The sequence below is a fragment of the Thermobia domestica genome, chromosome 9 (genome assembly GCF_964235325.1).
Source record: "Thermobia domestica chromosome 9, izTheDome1.hap1.1, whole genome shotgun sequence".
Lineage (NCBI taxonomy): Eukaryota > Metazoa > Arthropoda > Insecta > Zygentoma > Lepismatidae > Thermobia > Thermobia domestica.
In genome coordinates this window covers 273046238-273052237 of record NC_137462.1, presented here as the reverse complement: position 1 = coordinate 273052237, position 6000 = coordinate 273046238, and the positions used below count along the sequence as shown (strand labels likewise).

Below are 6000 nucleotides of genomic sequence, written 5' to 3'. Positions count from 1 at the left end.
ATCTTATTGGATGATATGTGGGTTAGTTTAATTGTGTAATTTCTGACTAGCTTATTTGAATAATATGTTATTAGCTAATATGAGCAATCAATGATCAACTTATTTGGGTAAAATATTACAGCCTTATTTCGGTAATAAGTTACTGGTTTATTGGTTATTGCCCCACCTCATTTGGGTAATTTGTGACTAGCTTATTTGAGTAATATTGCTAGCTTATTTGGGTAATGTCTGTCTGGCTTATTGAGTAATAAGTGAGTAGTTTATTTGGAAAATGTGTGACTTGCTTATTTGGGTAATATATTGCTAGCTTATTTGAGTGGCGTATGACTTCTTTGGTAATATATGACTGGCTTGTTGAGTGACGTGTGTGTAATGTGTGAATAGTTTGTTTGGATAATGTATAAGTTGCTTAAGTATACTTGTCATGTGTATCCAACATAATAACTTTTATTGGCCTTAGTTTTGGCTTTCTAAACAGCAATTCGAACTTTTAAAAAAATTCAAGTAATTCCTCAGTTTTCAGAGCTGTGCCGCCAGCAATATTCGAACTCGAATCACGTGTACACAAAAGAGTCGGTAACTACTTACCTGCATCGAATTACTTATAAAAAAAAAAGAGTTCGTACTTGAGGTTGTACAATTTTGGTATTAGTGTGTTAATGAGCGCAATACATAATAAAGACCCAACTTCGTGTTTTGAGGTATAGAGTACTTAAAAAGAATTTATGAGTTTCCTAAGAAATATATAATACACACACGCGCGCTGTGATAACACACACACAATGGTGAAGTAGTAAAAGAACTTTCCTAAAAGTTTGACCAATCACTTGTTATGTACTTTCTCGCACGACTGGTTAAAAGTCACACGAAAGAGTCACCCACTCTGTCTGACAACAGATTGAAAAGTTCTTTTTTTTCTTTTTTTTTCAAATTGGCACATTTAAACGATATAATGGTGCACGTTATGGGTTAATAATAACCAAACAACATGTAACGTATTTTCTTCCGTATCGCGTGATATATATTAGGATTTTCTATCGATTATTCAACAACTTAATCCAGAATACAGATATCGCTGGTTTCTTTCTTTAACTATAAAAAGGAAGTATGAAAGTAACTTTGCGCGAATACATAATAATAATAATAATAATAATAATAATAATAATAATAATAATAATAATAATAATAATAATAATAATAATAATAATAATAATAATAATAATATAGTATCCACATTCATATACAGTCTTCAAAATAAGAAAAATTCTTAAAACACACTTTCCTTTTATCAGGTAGATAAATATGGTTTCTTCTTCACTAGAAAGTATTATGGAAAGAAGAGAGTACATTTCTAGCTTCATTTGCTGCATGAAATATCACTACATTTTGCTTTGGATACGTGTTGACTGAAATAGGCGAGGAACCAAAGAAGAATCCTGAGTCAGTAAGAGTCTTCGTAATGAAATGCAAATAATGAAAGAAAAAAATTATAACAGCTATGCCAACTATCGAATAATACTGTAAAACAAAATTTGCGTTGTATTGACGCAAACCTCTATGGAACGAGGCTTAAGATGTCCAAGACAATTCCCAGTGACCCGTAAAATGCGCTGTCATTACTCGTATACCTTCCTTTTACCCTTTACTCTGTATGCAATTAGTGCTACCTGAAGCCCGTTCGTACGCTGTTCGAAGAAGAATGCGCTCATAACTACACGACTCAACCTACAGTAAGTAGCTAGATAGTGGTTTCTGCTGCGTTGTCAAATCGAAGATTCCTTAAGGAAGTAAGACAGACTTTGTGCAAAAAAGCTAGTGGATGTTTCTAAATACATACACAGAGAAAAATCCGTTCTCCGGACAGCGGTATATTGTACAAATATACGAAATCCTCTTGCTTACTATAGAAATCAGTACGGGGCATACGTTATCCGTATGCTACATAGGCACTGCTCTTGCATGTTACATTATGCCGTTGCAGGATGTCTGACATCTAACAGTTTTCCGTATATCACATGCATATACATATGTTGCATTCCTCAGCTATATGTTATATACGTCCATTTGTATGTGAGATCCTGATCGCCTATATTGTTTCATACGGAAAGTACGTATAGATGGAACACTTATACAGAAAGTATTATAAAACATGCGTTTTCAGTTATACGTCTGCTGTACGTTAAGTCCAAAAACTACAGGAATTACGTATGTAACCTATCTTTTTAAGTACGCCACCTACAATTTTTTTTCTCAGTGTACAATTCTCAGAAGTTTGTATCATTGAAAGAAGTTACTAAAGTATAAAATTATCAATATAAATTAATTTTTATTATAATAACTTTATTTTGTAATATTCTAGAACTACAGCTGGTAGCCCACAAAATACGCCACTGTGTTACATATATGAACTTCGTAGTTTATTTCATAGCAAGTAGACAGATAGCTAAACATTTGTTGAGTCTCTGGGACAACAAAGGGCATTTTGAGCGAGGAAGTAAGAGAAGGTATATTGAAGACCTGAGAAAGTCCAGACTGGAAAATAACGAAATAGTTATACGCTGATGAGTTTGAGATATATATATATTTTTAGTGGAATCTTGAGGTTTTAGCAGTGGTTCAAAGCTAGAACGACGAATAAATAAGGCTCAGACAACAAATTGCGTATTGAGGATCAGAAATAACAAGTACTTCATTGGGGGCACGTCAGACGTTTGCGAACACTGAGAAAAATCGCAGAAAGCGGTATATTGTACAAATATACGGAATCCTTATGTTTACTACAGAAATCTGTACTGAGCATATGTTATCCATATGCTACATACGTACTGCCCTTTTTCCCGCTTAGATGTTACATCATGTCGCTGAAGGATATCTATCATCTAACAGTCTTCTGTATATTACATACGTATACGTATGTTACATGCGTCAGCTATAATGTTATTTACGTCCATCTGTATATGAGATCCTTACTGCTAGTACTTATACAGTCCTTTCTTTCATACGGAAAGTACGTTTATTCGGAACATTTATTCAGAACATTTCACTTATATGTTCGCTGAAGGATGTTACATAGGGTTTACGTAAGTCCAAAAACTATAGGATTTACACATGTAGCGTACGCCACATACGGTTTTTTGTCGTCAGTGAATATTACTACATGTTAACAATATTGTTCTTTCACGAAGAACAAACAGCGTATTGGCCTAATCGGAATTCTACATCACAGCATTGACAACGTCGTAATAAGCGAATTGGTGGACACAAGAAAAGTGTCCAAGATCAAACGCTAATTCAGCCGCCATGCACAATATTCAATTTAATAATTCATATATCACAGAAAAAAGTACCAAAACTGATTTTTTTCAATTGTATAAGGAAAACATACTGTGAAACGAATTACATAGCAATTATTTAATTAACCCTTTCCTCGTAGTCAAATACAAATAAACTCAGCCTATTAATTTGTGACGTAACATCCCACAAACAAACTAGATAAACTGCGACACACGAATAAAAATGTGAAGAGTACATATGTGTGCTATAGAAAATAGAATTTCAATTCAGTATTGTTTTCCATTCATTTAACAAAAGGTAGAATCCGACAATACAATATACAGAATTAGTAAATTGGTTCTGTCAAAACCACTGACAGGAAAATGTCATTTCCGAGGACCTCTAGATTTCCAGGATCTCATCTCAGGGTCACAGAGAGAAAATCTCTATTTTAACACAAACAAAAGAAGATAAATTGTGATCAGAAATTATTAGAGAAAATAGTAATATCAATTTATTATTATTATATGTTTCGTCATCACACACGTTTATCGCACTTATTTAAAACAGTAATTTGTATATAAAATACAAGTAACAGTGTATACACCACGTGAAATAATTTGGTTTGTCATACAGTACACTACGTGATAATTAAAGTTTGTATTTGCTTATTTCTCCGCATCTTTCGTTTCTCTACTCAAATACTGTAGTAACATGAATGAATATTAGAAAAGAAAAAAAAAATATTTAAGTCTTGCCATTTGTTGAATAGAAAGTCGTTTGGCTTCATTACGGACAGATTTAGTATTTTGCATCCTGACTATTATACTAACCTGCTAATCTCAGCAACACTGCAGGTTGTCTATCAAGGAAGGATGATATTCGTAATTGCTCTCATAGGAATATACATTGGAAACGGATATTTGATTGTCCATATCTTCTCCAAAACAGTTCTTGAGGTTTTGTGTCTTTCGGACTATATATATATATATATATATATATATATATATATATATATATATATATATATATATATATATATATATATATATATATAAGTTTTGGAAAACCAAATTTGTTAATGAAAGAGGTAAATCTTCCCATTGTTCGCCATTCTAGATAGAACAATGGGGGTCACAGGTAATATAAAAACAAAGCCCACTTTCATATTTTAGGCACTTGTAGGAGCTGGTGTACTCAGCAACAACGCTCCGAGCGATCTTTATTCTCAATTTCCCTCAGATATCCATATGACTTAAGGAAAAGGTAATATGTGCTGCGTACAATTTCGTCGATCTTGGGAAGCCCGGGCCCCCCAAAAGCTCATGTGGGCCCCCTATTGCATTTATGAATATACTATATTTAGCATAATTTGAATGCAATTTGTCTTAAAATCCTCTTGTATATACCTTCTGCATCTGAATGCCTCCCGAAATTTGCAGAGAAATCGACGCCCTTGGCTGCGTACATTTTTTTGAATATTTACAAAAGTGTCTGAATATCTGTCTGCTTTAATTTCGACAATATTTGAGTATTCAACACAGGCGCCCGGCGGGAGCTCATGTGGTTCGGATTCCACGTTAATCAGTAGGTCCACGTCTCATATAGCCTCGCTGCTGAACGGGACGTTAAACTCAAAATCAACTCAACACAGGCGCGCAGAAATCATTGTTCGGAGAGGTCCAAGCTTCAGGAGAGGAGATATTATTCTGCAACTGAAAAGACGATAAGTAATTGTAAAATACTTCCATCTATATTTTTAGGGAAATAGTATTAGATTGTTTTTATAAGAAAATAATGTAAGATCAAATTTTCATGCTTTATCAACCATTTTCCTGTTAAACAAGTATACAAAGTGTACACTTTTATTGAGAAAGTGTACAAATGTATGTCGAAAGTTTTTTTTTTTTTGAAGGGGTGAGGACCCAGTGGACCCTCCGTATTCAACATTGAAACTTAAATCAACTTTGAACACCGGTAATAGAAATACGAAGTTAATATGAAGGATGGAAAAAAAGAGTACAAGGTGGCAGTATCATCTTTCTGGAACAATTTTAACAATAACATTGCTTATCTTCAACGATTACTTAGTAGTTATGATAAAATAATGTAAACAAAAATATAACGCTATAATTTTGAAGCTCTTTTAAAATGCTTAAGCATATATTAACTATGTCTATAAAACAAGAGAGAAAACATCTAATAACTTCAAAGTACTGGAACTAAAAGGATTAATTCGTGATTACACATGTATTGTTAACAATCATTATTTATTAGTAGAGTGGTTATAAATATAACTTGTTACGTTCATTTGATATAAAATTTGTTACAAATTTAGTCAAGAGACAGTTTAATAGGTGAGAGATATGGTCGCCCCCTCCTCGTAATAGCAATTTACGTAAAACATCAAACTATTGTAATCTATTATAAAGTAACATAGGCGACTTGGACTGAAATCTGCACTATAAATGAATAACCTCGTAAAAGAAGCGAAAAATGATTTTATCCAACGTGCTAACTGAATTTTAATATCTATAGTGCTAAATGCAGAGATGGATCTTGAAGGTAAAAACTGGGGGGGTGCAACCAGAAATCACGCTATGAAGTATATATCGTGAGTTTACTATAAGCTTTCAAAAATATATATAAGTAGTAGTTCCAATCACTTTTGTCACTCAAAAAACTGGGGAGCCTGGGCCCCCTCCGACCCCGGGCTAGGTTCTCCTC

At 33.5% G+C, this 6000-nt stretch overlaps 1 protein-coding gene across 2 annotated transcripts in view; it reads left to right on the top strand.

Annotated features, from left to right (window-relative positions):
- Positions 1 to 6000, top strand: part of LOC145660698 (limbic system-associated membrane protein-like) — a 1132467-nt gene that overhangs the window by 559287 nt on the left and 567180 nt on the right. The gene's annotated exons all lie outside the window — the stretch shown is intronic.